The following is a 16174-nucleotide window of genomic DNA, read 5'->3' as shown; positions in this document are numbered from 1 at the left end:
TATCTAATTTTTAATTTTCAAGAGTACTTTCTGATGCTTAATTATTCCTTTTTGAAAATCTTTGATTCTTACTTTATTAATGCAACATATTCATTTATCTCTCTAAGGATATTTACTTCCTAAGGGGAAAATTTCCTCTGTTTTCTGCACTCTCTGTTCCTTCCTCTGAGTTCCTTTTTACTCTTTTTTTTCATCTCTCCCTATAATGGCATGTCCATTTCTATAAAAAAGAAAGCAATGAAGTTTCTCGGAAGTTCTGTATGCACAGGTGAGATTTGTCAGCAGGAAGGCTTCCTCGCAGGAAGATCGGCAGTAGAGTGACCATCTGAGTTTGAAGTGAAACCTGACAGTCGTTCTCTGGAGTTTTGTTTTCTGAGGGCTTTGGTTTCTGTAAGAAGAGTCCTCCAGTTTCCTGTGGTGAGCCCCGCGCCTAGCTGCCAAGGTCATGGGAGCAAGAAGATAAGGACCGACCACCATTCAGTATTCTCTCCTTCATTTAATTCCTTCATTTTTTGTCCTCCCCTAGGTCTGGGATCTGTGACTTCCGTGTTTCTTCTTTAAGTTCTCAATAAATTAAATCTCCCTTCTCCTGCTTGAGGCAGAATTTGGGGTGGAGAGATGTTGCTTAATTGTTTGACAAAATAATATGGGATAGAGAGCTCGGGGATGTAGCCACTCCACACACGCAGACTTTCAACCAATCTTTTTTTAACCCTACCCTATGCCTTGCCTCTACTTGTGCAGTATCCAACTGACAGTCTGAGAATCTCAGAGATTCTCTGGATAAAGTGGTTTCTCATCCCTAAGGCTCTTTCAGGTGTGGCTTTCTCTGCTAAATCAGTCACTGTAGCTCTATCTGCCTTCTGTCTCCCCACGATGTGATGTAATATTTTGTCTGCTGATAATTTATCCTCCATTCTCTTTATTCCTGTGGACAAATAAGTTATCTATATTTTTATTCTTTTCTTTTCCTTTTTTCAGGGTCTTGAGAGTGAGAGGCATATGTGTATGATCAGTCCGCTGTGTTGAACTTGAAGGCTTATTGATGCTGATAATACCAACGAAGAAACCTAGCATGTCCCCTGGGAAGCTTGGAGTCCAATCAAGGTAGAAATCTGGTATCGGCTGCCACATCACACTTAAAACCTTGTAGGTGAATGGAGTATCCTATGGTTTAACCCAGAAATACCACTGGGGAGGCCCAGGCTTAAGAAAACAATTCTCAAAACTTTTTAAAAACCTTCTGTTTGAAAGTGTTTATAGCTGCATGAAAAAATTAGAGCAGCTTTAAAATATTAGCTCTTAAAAATGGAACTATTCAAAATGTCCAGTGATGGGTAAGTAGTGGACTAGTGTGTGTTAACAAAAAAGAAGGGCTTTGGGAGCAATCAACTGGAAAGACTCACAAGAGAACTTTCTGGAGTGATGGAGATATTCTGCATCTTATTTGCAGTGGTGGTTCCATGACGGTACCCATGTGTGAAAACTCATCCAACAATACATTCAAAATGTGTGCACTTGATTGTATATAATGTGTGCTCAATACAGTCGAGTTAATAATTAAACTTTCTGTGGGGACCTGTTACCTTTAAGATGAAGCACAGGCTGCTAGTCAAGGTGCTCTACAGACTACCCTCAATTGCTCTCCTGCACTTCAGTTAGACATCCCCCCATTGGGAGGGGTGGTCCATTTTCTTCCAACATTCCATGCCTCCATCTCCTCTGTGTGTTGACCCACGCCCTTGTCCATGCTCAGACTCCTTCTTTTACAATGGTTCAGATCTTCTCTGCTCCTTTCCCAGGAAGCCTTTTCTGACCACTAAGCCTTGAATGATGATTGCTTCTTCTATTCTCCTCTTTCATTTTTTGTCTATACCAGTTATTTGGCATTTCAAAATGTACTGCTTTGAGATATCTGTTTTATTGTCTTGCATTATTTTAACTTCTGCATTGTTTTTTAACCTTTCATGTGTGTATGTCTTCTTGGCCTGAAAGAGATGAATTTTCTAGAGGGCTGCAAGTATGCATTATACATCTTTCCATCTTCCCTAGTGTTGAGCATAATGCTATACACATAGCTGGCAGTCAATAAATATTTGTTGAATGAAGGACAAGATAATAAATCATGCAGACATCTTAAAGAGAAGAAACTGGGGATTTTGAAGCAGGAGAGAGAAGGATTTGCTTTACCAGTAAGAACTGGTAGGACAGAATCATCCAAAGAATATATTGAATTCACAGGAAGTGCAGATCATGTGTAATCGACATTTTGTAAAGGATATGTGTTATCATGAAATCAGCATAATTTATAAAATGAATCCACAGAACCTATGGGACTGCTAAGAACAGCCTGTAATTAGGATATGGCAATTTTAAACTCTAGTGATTCCTGAATCTATTCCCATGGATTTATGGCCAGAAATCCTGACGTGGTCCCAGGAGGCGGTATCTTGAGCTATCTATGACATTCTTCTTGTCATCTTCTCTCCCTGCCTCAGCGCCATCAAGATAACAAGCCCTTCTGCCACTCTAGGTAGAATGTATGTGCTGCGAACGGTAGGAATGAATTCAGCCGTAACATATGCTACACATTTATTATGCACAGCTTGTTAGATTCTGATTTCTGATCTGCCATTTCCCCCCAGGGAATAGAGACTTCTGGGTGTGGCAAAAATAATATGGCTATTTTATTTTAAAGGGCAGGCTATTTATATAAAATGGAGCCTCAAATGAACTCATCCATAAGTCATATATGATCTTTCTTTTACTTACTCATTCGGTGAATTTATTTATAGTAAGTAAGTCTTTATGGCATAGTATTTATTTTATCATAGAGAGAGAGCACATGCCCAGAAATGGGGTGGCCACACCTCCCCCCGCCCCACTCCCATTGCGGTAATGAGTGCTGTTCTTACTGATTTACTTTGCTGCCTGACAGACAAGAGGGCTGTTCATTATTATCATTGTTGGCCACACCTATCAACCCGCCTTCCAATTTGATGACTACCACAGCAATATATATATGTATATATATATGTGTACATATATATATATATAAATATAGCAAATCTCCTCAGGGACTGTAATTATTCATCTTTCAGCAGGCATATGTTCTATAATGGATGAGTGGTGTAGACAAGAAACCACTTTATAGGTTTATCTCCTAAGCGAAAGGCCAATTTGCCTTTATTGGAGGAATAGACCATTATCATTTAATGGATGAGCTGTAACTATCAAAAAAGACTGTGTAACTGTATTCATGACTCAGGCACATAAGCACTGTTCTGATATTGGCAGGTAAGGCAGACAACAGACACTAATGGATTCAATCCATTAGACCACACCATGATTTGGAAAATCCAGAGGCCTTTTGTGAAGCCCCAGCCTGTTGGCCTGAGCTACGAATTACCCTTAAATTAATATCACTACTGCCACTGTGGGAAGCAGCTGATTTCATAATATTTTTGAGCCCAGTAGTCGATCAAGGCACTCAGGCTGTTACTTCCATCAGAGATGAGGGCTTCAGATGTCCCCTGTGGCATGTCTTTTGGTTCCCTGTTGAATCTCATGTTGAACATGCAATCCATTTCACCCTCATGTTTAGGTATCATGGGAGCTAGTAGTACATTTTTCACCATGTGCTTTGTAGTCTTCTGTTGATTTTCGCTAATAGAGTTTGTTTACCCACTGAAGCATTTGAATGTGACTTATGCCAAGTGATAAAATGGTTCTGCTCAACTGTGTTCTGATTTGTCTTAGTCAAGGCTCTTTAGAGTCCAAAGAAATCAAACCCATTCAAGCTAACCCAAGTAAAGAGGGAGCTCTTACAGAAAAATCTCAGGTCATTCCATGGCTATACATGGATTCAGGGACTGACATGAAAAGCCAACATTTGCCCAGTTTCTCAGGACTCTCCTCTGTCTCCTCTTGCTCTTTTGGCTGGCTTCTTCTCTTACTCATCTTGCCCAAGGCCCAATAAGGTCACAACTCCAACTCTATATCATGACCTGTACCTCACTTTAGACTCTATTGCTAACTTCAAACTCTTCTCCTGAGCATCTGGTTGGCCTAACTTCTCCATGGGGATGTCACCTCAGGGATGCAATTTCCAAGACCCATGGACAGAGCAGGTTCTCTAGAAGGGGCCCTAAGAAGCACAGACCATGAAACCCAACAAGTCGTGAGCTTACTCTGACTTTGTCTATTGTCTTGGAATGACTTCTTCAAGCTACTTTGGAAATAGGAGCAATTATATCATATGCCTGTACTCTTGAATAAACACCCAGCTGCCACGGAGTTATAGCTTTTCAGTTCTGCAGAAACTTAAATTGAAGCAGTCTCTGGAAGTTTCTAGGTCAGAGGCTGTCAATCTGTTACGTTCTCTACTTCAAAACACCAGCATCTGAGTTCTCTTTCTTGGCTGCATTTGGGGACCAAATATTTTAACCATCAATGACTGCAGTATAGCTAGGAGGGCAGGGCATGGACTAGGCAAATCTACCACAAACTGGGACCCTAGCTCCCCTAATGTAAATTTAGTTAAAGCCTCTTGTTCATGAGATAGGTGACAGGATTGTTTCTATTGCTTCCAGCAAATATATACCAAGTAAAATGAAACCTGTGGGTCTGGATGGGAGAATATAGGTCAGATAACCAAGACTAGAAACTGGTCCCTTGACAGCCTGGTAAGAGATGGGTGAAGCAAACTTGTGACAGGATTCTGTCCCCAGGGAACATGCTACACTGGAGCTCATGTACAAATCTGTCTTCCTAAAAAGAGCTTAAGATCCTTGAGGGTATAAATGGTAGACTAGCTGTCTGTGGATTCCAGGCTCTATGATGGTACCTGGCTCATAGTAGGTACTCAGTGATGTTTGCTCATTGAATGAATGGATGAATTGTTTATGGTAACTTCTTTGCTGACATCAGCATGGGCATCCTTAAAAGCCTGCTTTTTTTTCCTGCACCTTCCTGCATGTGTAAGAATATTGAGCTGATTAATCATCCTAATTAAAATTTAAATGTATTTTCTAATCTTAGGCAATTTCAGGAAGTGTTTTATGTTCCATTGTTAGCCTTCAAAAGAACTGCTTTCATTTTACATTTTCTAGTGACAGCATTTCATTGTGATTTAAAGGAATACGTCTTCCTAAGTGTTTAGACCTTTAACATTTAGAAACCATTCTGTACCATGTTTGCCTACTTAAACTTTTTCACACCATTTACTACCATAAGTAATTTTATCATTTTTTTATGTTCCTTCTGATCAAAGGCACCTGTCTGCACTGTCATGTCTACAGCAAATCAGTGACCTTCTGAAGCCCCTTTGTAGACCTTGCTTCCTAGTCCTTTAAATGCTGTATTCCATCTATCTTTGCCTTAAAAAAAACTTATTGCCATTTTTAAAACAAAATAAAGTGTTTATTGTAAAAATTGTAGAAAAAAAAGATAAGCAGAAATAAAATAACTAATAAGCTATAGTTCCCATCACCAAAAGGTCACTATCTTTTTCTGGCCTGTTTTCTATGCCCATAGGACTTTTATTTTAAACAAACACAGGATAACATTTCTTTAGACTTCTTCCCAAATACCAGCAGTCCTATTCCAACTCCCAGTAGCAGTAAACCTGCTGGTTTTGGTGAACAGCAAGCCCCTCTAAGCATATAAGCCATCTGTGACTGTTGGGTATGTGATTCACCTTAATTTTACTCTTAATTATTTAAGTCACATTTTGTCATGTTAGAACATTGTGGCACTTTTTGACCTGTTTGGTTTATTTTCTGCATTTAGTTAGCATGAATTGAGATGTTAACTGACAGCCTTCTGATTCCCTGGGTGTGGACAAAAATAATTATGTTAAAAAAGGAGGGGTGACTTCTGTTTCCAGCAGCACTGGTAGATGAGATGCCCTGAACAGCCCTCTTAATGGAACCAAGTTACATAATAAGTAATTTTAAAAATCTTCTAAAATCCATTATTAAGCTGGCATGAAAGTCAGGGCTTCTCCAAGGTGAGGACTGAAATAAATGCAAAACCTTGGGTGCATGGCAGCATCCAGGCTGGCTTCTGTACTCAAAGCCTGTATTTGTGTTTTGGCCAAGGTGCGGATGCAGGAAACAGATGAGAGCTAGGGAAATTTTAAGAGGTGATGCCAAATAAGCCAGGAATTGAAACGCTACTCTTTCAAGGCAATGGAAAATGGGAAATGAAGCCTGCCTTGCAGAAGGGGCAGCAGGGTAATTTCACTGAATTGAAATTGGTGTTGAGAATGAGAAAAACAATGTCTAGTATCTTCCCTAATAATTCATCACCACAAACCAGCCTACATTTTTTTTTTTGGTGGGGGGAGGTAATTAGTTTTATTTATTTATTTATTTTAATGGATGAACTTGGCATTGAACCCAGGACCTTGTGCATGCTAAGCACACATTCTGCCACTGAGCTATAACCCCCCCATCCTCCATATTTGGGCTCTGAAGGCAAGAAAGAAGTAGGGAGGGAGGAGAACAGAGAATTGAGATATAAATGGAAAAATAGTAAGATTGTGAAAGTAAGGTTAAAATACAAGTATACGTTGTAGAATTGTCCTTAACTGACATCTTTCCAGTAGAATACCTTTTGGTTGTTAATAGCCAAATGCCACAGAACTTACTTACATATCTTTGAATACATTTTTTTTATCAGCCAGTGGTTATACAGGAGCAATGTCTAATTACGTTCCAAGTTAGTCAATCTATTTTTAACAAAATGATGTGCTGGAAAGATATCAGGTTACATTCCAAGTACAATGGCTAAATCATCAGAATCACAGGAAGATTTTTTGAAAAGCATGCAGAGTTCCAACAAAGGGATGCTGGCCCTAAGTGAACATCACAGCATCACGCTCAGTGGGAACCACCCGTCGCCATTGTGTGCTTGCCTGGAGCACACTTCCAAAGTGACTTTCATATTTAGCCCACATTTTGGACTAGTGATGAGTGAGTTACACACACACACACAATCTATAAAAGCACTGAAGAGAAGTGTGGAGAATGGAGAACACCTCCTTTGAAAATTTCTCATGGCTTTCTTGTTCAGGAGCCTCTTCAGCAGTTCTAAATGATAGAGAAATTCTATCAGCTTCTGAGTTGGATAGTTTGCTTGAAATTACCAGTTATCAACCCACTCATGCACATCAGCACTCTCTACAACCAGTGACATTTACTGCTTCGGTCCTGCTGCCTTCTCAGTTTTCTTCAGAGTATTACGTTTTCTCTTCACTAGGTGAGTTACAGTTTACTATAGGTAATTGCCCTGTTTTTATTAGAAAATTTTCACTGCATTTTTTTCCTAACAAATTTATTTATTGCAGTCTTTTGTTTTGCCATTTTGCAAGCAAGAAGTTTATGGTGTGCATGCAGACTTTCATATTTGTTAACCACAAAACAATGTTTTAAGCATTTTACATCCCTGTATGATAGTTTGCTATTTGTATTTAAGTATTTTACTTAAGAAAATTGGTTGGTACCTGGTTGATTCTGCCAGTAGCATATGCTTGTCTCAAAGATTAAGCCATGCATGTCTAAGTACTCATGGCCAGTACAGTGAAATTGTGAATGGCTCATTAAATCAGTTATGGTTCCTTTGGTCGCTTGCTACTCTCCATGGAAAACAGTACAGAGATTCTTCAAAAAACTAAAAATAAACTTACCCTATGATCCAACAATCCCACTTCTAGGTATATATCAGGAGGGAACTCTAATGCAAAAAGATACATGCACCCCAATGTTTATAGCAACAATATATACAATAGCCAAGACATGGAACCAACTTAAATGTCTATTGACAGATGACTGGATAAAGAAGCTGTGGTATATTTACACAATGGAATACTACTTTGCCATAAAAAGAATAAAATAATGCTATTTGTGGCAACATGGATGGACCTAGAGATTGTCATTCTAAGCAAACTAAGCCAGAAAAAGAAAGAAAAGTACCATATGATATTACTCATTTGTGGAATCCGAAAAAAAAAAAGAGGACACCATGAACTCATCTACAAAACAGAAATTTGAGATTTACAAATGTTAGCCACTATATATTAAAATGGATTAAAAAAGTTTCTTCTATATAGCACAGGGAACTATGTTCAATATCTTGTAATAACATCTAATGGAAAAAAATGAAAACAAATATATGTATGTATATGCATCACTGGGACACTGTGCTGTACACCAGAGATTATAACTGACTATACTTCAGTTAAATTAAAAAAAAAAGTAATTGGTTGGGAGGTAAGGTTAACATAAAATACATTATACACTTTTCTCATTTAAACTACCAGGAAATAGACTCTCAGTGTTTTCTGCAAAATATCAGATATTTTAGGGATGTATTATTGACATTAGAAAGTATGATGTTTAATTTTATGTGTCAACTTGACTGGATCACAGGGTGTCCAGACATTTGGCTAAGCATTATTTCTTCATGCATCAATGAAAATCTTTTTGGGTTACGTTAGCATTTGGATTTGTAGACTGAGTAAAGTAGATTGCCCTCCCCTATGAAGGTGGCCATCATCAAATCAGTTGAAGGTCTGAATAGAACAGCATGGCTGAGGGAGGTAGAATTTACCTTTCCTTCCTGACCTTTTGAGCTGGACACTGGTCTTGTGCCATTGGACTGAGACTTACTCTTGCTCTTAGGCCTTTGGATTTGGATTGAATTACTCCACTCACTTTTCCTGGTCCTCCAGCTTGCAGAGAGCAGATTCTGAGACTTAGCTTCCACAGTCATGTGAGTCAACTTCTCATAATAAATATCTTCATGTCAATGGATAATGACAGATAGATACATCCTTTATATGATTAACTACAATAAATGTAAATGTATTAAACACTATAGGTAAAATATAAGGATGGCTAGGACAGGTTTAAAAAAAATCCAGCTATATACTATTTATGATAGACCACATGCATGACAAAGATATGTAAATATTTGAACCAAAAGATATAAAAAAGATATATTAGCTAAATAATCAAAGAAAACCTAGGATGGCTATCTTAATATTAGATAAAAACAACTGAAGGAAATAAGAAATAGAGCCACAACATAACACTAAAAATTTTAATTTACTCTATAGTTATAGCAAATCTAAGATTTATGCACAAAATAACATAGTTTCAATATATGTAAATCAAAAGCTGACAACTACAAAAACCAATTGACAAACCTACTACAATAGTACTCTCTAAAATACTTATAGATCAAGTAGACAAAAATTAGTAATAATATAGGAGATATTAACTGAACAATTAAGCTTAATCTAGTGAACATTTAAAAAGCAGTACTTTTAATGGTTTGAAAACACACATTCTACATACTAATGTGTAGCCCACATATAACATTTATAAAAACTGAATTCTTGCTAGGACAAGAGCCAACCTAACAATTTGTAATTGTCCTCTGAACCTCATGCATTAAGTTAGAATTAGAAAAGCCTAAAACCCTAGGGGGAAATTGGTAAATGTTGGCTACAGTAATACTAAGAATGACTGTTTACTGAAATACATCGAAAAGAGAGTGAAAAAGTAGGTCAAAAACTAGGAGAAGACATCTGCAAGACAATCTAGAAATCAAGGAAAAGAGTAAGCAGCTCATATGAAAATGAGACAAGTTACTATCAGAAGAGTCATTTCAACTGTCCCTAAAAACAAGTAAAAAGATGCTCAAACTCAGTAATTGAGAAATACAAATTAAAACCATAATGAGGTAAAATTTCTCACTCATAGGAAGGGTCAAGATCTAAAAGTTGGTCAATAGCAATGCAGGATGTAGATCAAACAGGATCCCTCATCCAATGCTAATGTGAAACCATATGCTATTTGAGAACACCTATGTAGGTGGAAACTCTATAAAAAAGGGTGAAGAAATGGGTAATGCAAAATTCAGGATTGCAGTCATCCCTGAGGGGAGAGAGAAGGGAGCAATGATGGTGATCATTTATTAAACTGCATATATATGTTTTATGCATCTTTTTGTAGGGATGCTATGTTTCACAATTTAAACAAATATCAATGAAGTTACAGGCTGGTATTAACAGTACCAAGAGTCATTCTTATACTTGGTAGGTATTGCACTGTGGTTGACAGAAGGACACTATGCTGTTACTTTGTTTCTCATCTTCCTTGTCCTTTTTTCTAATGGTTTTTGGTATTGAGTCTTAGCTTTAGTCAATTAAACCAGCCTACACATTCAATTGCAAGACGTGTGTTGCCTATTTATCACAAATGTGAAGTACCTTGTTTACGGCAAAACTTTTCAGGACAGAAGGGCCATGATCCTAAGACTGTTTAAACTAAATTCCTAATGTTGAATAGTATGGTCAAATATTATTTGAATCTCTCAAACATTTTTTTAAGTCACAGTGTGGTTTTTGGTTTTTTAGAGTTTTTAATTTTACCTGGCATGATTTTTCCCATAGACTCATTCTGCTAATATATTCTAGTGTGTTTGTGAACTTTCTAAATTATTATAAAGTATTCATTTTGAATTTCTTTTAAGATGATTTCAATCCTTTTAGAAGCCTTAAGGAAAAAGGAGATCAAACCATTTCTCCTTTCCTTGTGATGATTACCAAACTTATTAAACCCATATCTAGTCAAGCCTAAGGTTTTATAACGATCCTGTAGTAATTTATTAAGTCGACAACTAAAAGCTTCCTTTCCTTGGCCCTAATGAATCACCTCAAACATCTATCTATGCCTACGGACTTCTAGGACCATCTGTCTCCTATTTGAGTTGAATCTATACTGTCTGACTTTGTATTTATATATAGATTTTTTTGGGTTGGCTGTATAGAAGCAGATGCTGAAAGCAGGCATCAGTGGCCACGGTTTTATTCTTGGATCTTACCCCGGGGTCTCTGGAGGAAGGAAGGCATTTTTTCCTTTTTCCTATCTTGAACTCTGTCTTCAATTTCAATTTTTACTTCTTTTTGAAGGAAGTTTTGCTTCTGTAATAATTCCCTCCCATTTGAAATCTCCCTCTGTCTCTTCCTGGAGAGGAAAATAAAACTTTACCCCCCAAATATTTACATACCACTTTTCCTAAAAAAAACAAACAATAAAAACTCCCCCTTCTTGTGCAACAGACCTCTAGAAATTTTTTCCTCTTGCAAAACCGAAAGTCTATATTCTTTGCATAATAACTCCTCATTCCCTGCTTCCCCCAGCCCCTGGCAACCATCACTGGACTTTCTCTTTCTATAAGTTTGACCACTTTAGATACCTCATGTAAGTGAAATAGTGCTGTATTTGTCTTTTTGTGACTGGCTTATTTCACCTAACTTAATATCCTCAAGTTTCATCCATGTTGTGGTATACAGTAAGATTTCCTTCTTTTTAAAGGTTGAATAGTGTTCCATTATATATATACACCACATTTTCTGTATCCATTCATCTGCCAATTGACATGTAAGTTGCCTTTATCTCTAGGCTTGTGGATAATGTTGCAATGAATATGAACGTGCAAATACCTCTTTAAGATCATGTTTTCAATTCTTCTGCAAATATACCCAGAAGTGGGATTACTAGGTCATACTGTAATTTTTTTGAGGAATCTGCACAGTTTTCCATGCAGCTGCACCATTTTCTGTTCCTTCCAACAGTGCACAAAGGTTCCAGTTTCTCCACATTCTCATCAAACACCTGTTATTTTCTGTTTCGTTCCGTTTAGGTAGTGGCCATCCTAATGAGTGTGAGGTGATATCTCATTGTGGCTTTGATTTGCATTTCCCTGCTGATTAGGAATGTTGAGCATCTTTTCATGTGCTTATTGGTCATTTGTATACCTTCTTTGGAGACATGGCTATTCAAGTCCTTTGCCCATTTTCAAATTGAGTTATTTTTTGATGTTGTTGTTGTTGTTGTTGTTGTTGAATTCTAGGAGTTCTTAAAAATACATATTCTGGATATTAACCCTTGTCAAATATATGGTTTGCAAATATTTGCTCCTATTCTGTAGACTGCCTTTTCATTCTATTGGCTGTTTTCTTTGCTGCCCAGAGATTTCTTCTATTTATGTCTTTTCATACTTCAGCTGACTCCTAATTCAGATCCATGTTCCTCACTCTCATCTGCACACCAGCTTGTACTTAAGCCTGGCCTTACCATCTTACCTTTCTTCTTTACCTTCTATAGTGTCTAGCATAGGATTACATATTAAGGGGAAACTCAGCAGTTGAACTGCCAAATTGAATGATTTCAAAATGTCATGTCATCGCATCCAGTTTTGACTTTGTATCAAGTCCCCAGGCTCATGTCTCCAAATGCTTTCTGAACATCTCAAAACTGTCTCATTGCCAGCATTTGAGGCCTTACAATGATCTTTCTCCCACTTTCTTCTTATCTACTCAGTCATTAAGTTCTCTCTAGTTCTTCTGGGCAATGAGTTTGACATTGAACATTCCTCTTCCATTCACAGGGTCACTGTGAGGCAATCCCGATGAACACAGCCCCTCCCATTCTGCTCTGAGCTGTGTTTTCCAACGACAAAAAAGTCAGCCCCTTATTGTCTTATTCAGGAACCTATGGTGCTTTCAGGCTCCTGTGAGAAAATGGATAAGTCCCTTGCCTTTCATTTTGCCCCAGGAAGGTGGGAAATACAGTTCAAACCCACAATCCCCCAAATGGTTCCTCCACTTTGGCCAAATGATGTCCTTCTTAAGTCTCCAAAATGCCTCTTCATTCTTGTTTCTGCTCCTTCACTATCTCCTGGAAGACTTTCCCCCTGACTTAAATAACTCAAGTCCTTCACTTCTCTCAAATCCTAACACTCTTCGATCTCCCCTGACAACTAACGCCAGTCATCTTTGGCCTAACTTTTGAATTTCCTAAGCATCTCTGTATGTTTTAACATACCAGGTTAACACTTTAGGTCATGCAATAGCATTTTTCCTTTGGAATATCAGTACTTTGCACTTTGAGCAGTGAGAACCAACAAAATCACAGTAATTTTTTTCTAATTCTGAGTGATAGATTTTGGAAAAGTCAAGACAGAATGATTGTTTTGCTTCACCATGGCCACTCAAAAAAAAAAAAAAACAACTTCAAAACAATTATCTTTGTAAAAACCTTAGGCTGTGTCTCCATAAACCTAAAACCTATACATCTGAAAACCATGGACTGCTATTCTTTGAATAAATTTTCAAAGTAATTTACTACCCTAAATAGTCATAAGTGCAGCTGGAGTGTTGGACTCAAAAACACTGTGTTGGGTGAGGACGTGAAGGTCCATTATGAATCCTTGTCACTGACTCAATCTGTGCTCTTGGGCAGTTCGCTTAACTTCTTAACAGCCACCTCTGTATTTGCAAATGGGGGTAAGACTGGGCTGCAGGAGGGCCTGCTTTGAGGAGCATTTAACCTGCGATGGATGAGACATGAGTTATGGCATTAGGCTATGGCAAATTTTCCTATTTTTCTCTTAGAAAATAGAAAATGTTTATTTATAGATATTCCCTATTATTCTGAGTTTTAAGTCAGTGTTCAAACTATGTAAGACTAATATTTTCAGTAAAAAAAAATCAGGGTAACTGGACAATAAGTAGTAGAAAAAATAAGAGAAAAGTAGAAAAAATAAGACGATGAAAAACAAGAGTGGAATTAATAGCCAGAAAGTATGTCTTGAGATGCAATCCTCTTGCTACAGATGGACTGAAATCTGACTCTGAGATTTCTAGCAGCCAGCTCAGGAGAGCATGGTCGGTTAAATGATTCACGAAGTCTATATGTAAAAAAACCCAACTGCTCAAAAGCATAACTATTCTTGGCAGGAAGATCAGAGAGAAATTTTCTGTTCTAAACAATGACACTCAAGTGGTTAAGAGAAGCAGGCACAACAGTTGAATAAGTGACATGCAATTCTCCCCTTTAATGTTTCTGAGATATTTTTGAATTTCTTTCTCCATTCTAGTTTTCAATAACAAAAAGACGGCAGTGAGGTCATGTTGGTCAAAACCTCGGGTAGGTCAAAAATTAATTTTAGGGGGAATTTGAAAGGGACAACTAGGGTTTGGCAAAGAAGCACATCGACAAGGAATAGGCCAAAAGTCCAGAAATGACAAGTTTTCAGGGCAAAGCAAGGGCAAAATAGGAAGTCAGAAACCATCTGGACAGACTGAGTGTGCTGCCAAAGCCCTGAAGTGGCACAGCCTGAATTCCACTCAAAAGATAAGAGAATGAGCTCATACTTGGGACAGGGTGGTAATACAATTATAATGAATAAATTATTTTAATAGCTACATTTAATAAAACTTCTCCCGTGACTGCATCTCATTTATACTATTTCTAGAAAAAGTGACATATTTATTTATCCTGTAATTGGCCTGAAAGGACTTCTACACTGAAGCTACAATTAGCTCTGACCATTAGTCCGTTACGAAGGAGGTAAAGGCAACAGAAAAAAGACCAAATGGCATGCACAGGCAATTCAAAAAGAAAGAAATTTGTATTTGCATGGTTATTTGCATGGCCAATATGCATAAAATATTCTTTCAATTTTACTAGAAATACAAATTACAAATTACAAATGCACATTAAAACATCAATGATATACCAGTGTTGTCTATCAAGTAAAATTACACAGTAATTTTTATTTAAAATAATAATACACAGCATTGGTTCCTTCATACTCTACTGCTGGCAGCTATAAACTGACACAGCTTTTTTTTTTTTTTTTACATTTTTTATTGATTCATAATCATTTTACAGTGTTGTGTCAAATTCCAGTCTTCAGCACAATTTTTCAGTCATTCATGGACATATACACACTCATTGTCACATTTTTTTCTTTGTGATTTATCATAACATTTTGTGTATATTTCCCTGTGCTATACAGTGTAATCTTGTTTATCTATTCTACAATTTTGAAACCCCAGTCTATCCCTTCTGACACAGCTTTTATAGAGTATTTTGGCAATATGTATGAAAATCCTTAAAAATCCATACGCATTTTAATTTAGCAATTCCACTTCTAGGAGTTTATTCTTAGGAAATAATTTAGAACAATGCAAAGGATGTTCTCTGCAGAATCTTAAGTGAGTCTTAAAAATATAAAGGCTAAGAAAGTACAACAATGAGGAATTTCTTTACTAAATTGTAATTCATCCATAGTACAGAATACTATGTATGCATTCATGAAAGCTGAAAGTGTCACAGTAGAATTGTTGTCCTGGGAAGATATTCATGACTTATTGTTTTGTGTTAAAACCAGATTATAATAAGGCAGACTGTAAAGCTATAGAGATCAGGAGCGTGTGTGGTAGTGGTGTAAGACAAACAGATATATGTTCTGTTTGTAAGTCGTGTAAGACCGGATATACGTTCACATATAGACAGTTCATTGATTTTCAAAAAAGGCACAGAGCACTTGAAAAGGAAAAGAAAAGCCTTTCCATAAATAATTCTAGAAGGACTAGATAACCTTATGAAAAAAGAAATGTACCTCAGTCTTTCCCTCACACCACACACTAAAAAAATTATTCAAGATGGATGAAAAGGCCTAACCAAAAAGCCCAAACTATAAAGCTTCCAGAGGAAAACACAGAAGAATATCTTTGCAATATTGGAAGAGGCAAAGATTTCTTAATCTTAAGTCCCAGAAGCACCAACTGTAAGCATAACATTTATTCATATTAGCCACGAACTACGGACACCCAATGTTAGTCAACAGGTAAATGAAAGGAGCTAAAACCCCCAGTTCAAAAACCAGTGAGTAGCTGAAGCCTGCCAATGACCAGAGAGGGAGCTTGGAAATGGCTGGGCCAGTCTTCCGATGACTGTCGCTTGGCTGGTGTCTTCACTGCATCCTCCTGGGAGACCCTGAGCCAGAACCAACCCAGCTAAGCTACTCCCAGATTCCTGACTCATAGGAACTGTGTAAGATGATAAATGTTTTTTGTTTTTTAAGCTGCCAAATTTTGGGGGCATTTAAAAAATTTTTGTTTTGTTTTGTGGTGGGAGTGGTAGTTAGGTTTTCTTATTTAATTATTTTTAGAGGAGGTGCTGGGGATTGAACCCAGGACCTTGTGTATGCTAAGCACGCACTCTACCACTTGAGCTATACTCCCTGCACTGGGAGCATTTATTTTTAATGCAGCAGTAGATAAATGATGTGCTTTGTATACAACACACAC

The sequence above is a fragment of the Vicugna pacos genome, chromosome 8 (assembly GCF_048564905.1).
Source record: "Vicugna pacos chromosome 8, VicPac4, whole genome shotgun sequence".
In the NCBI taxonomy this organism is placed as follows: domain Eukaryota; kingdom Metazoa; phylum Chordata; class Mammalia; order Artiodactyla; family Camelidae; genus Vicugna; species Vicugna pacos.
The sequence above is the reverse complement of the archived record's forward strand: the minus strand, read 5'-3'. Positions refer to the sequence as shown.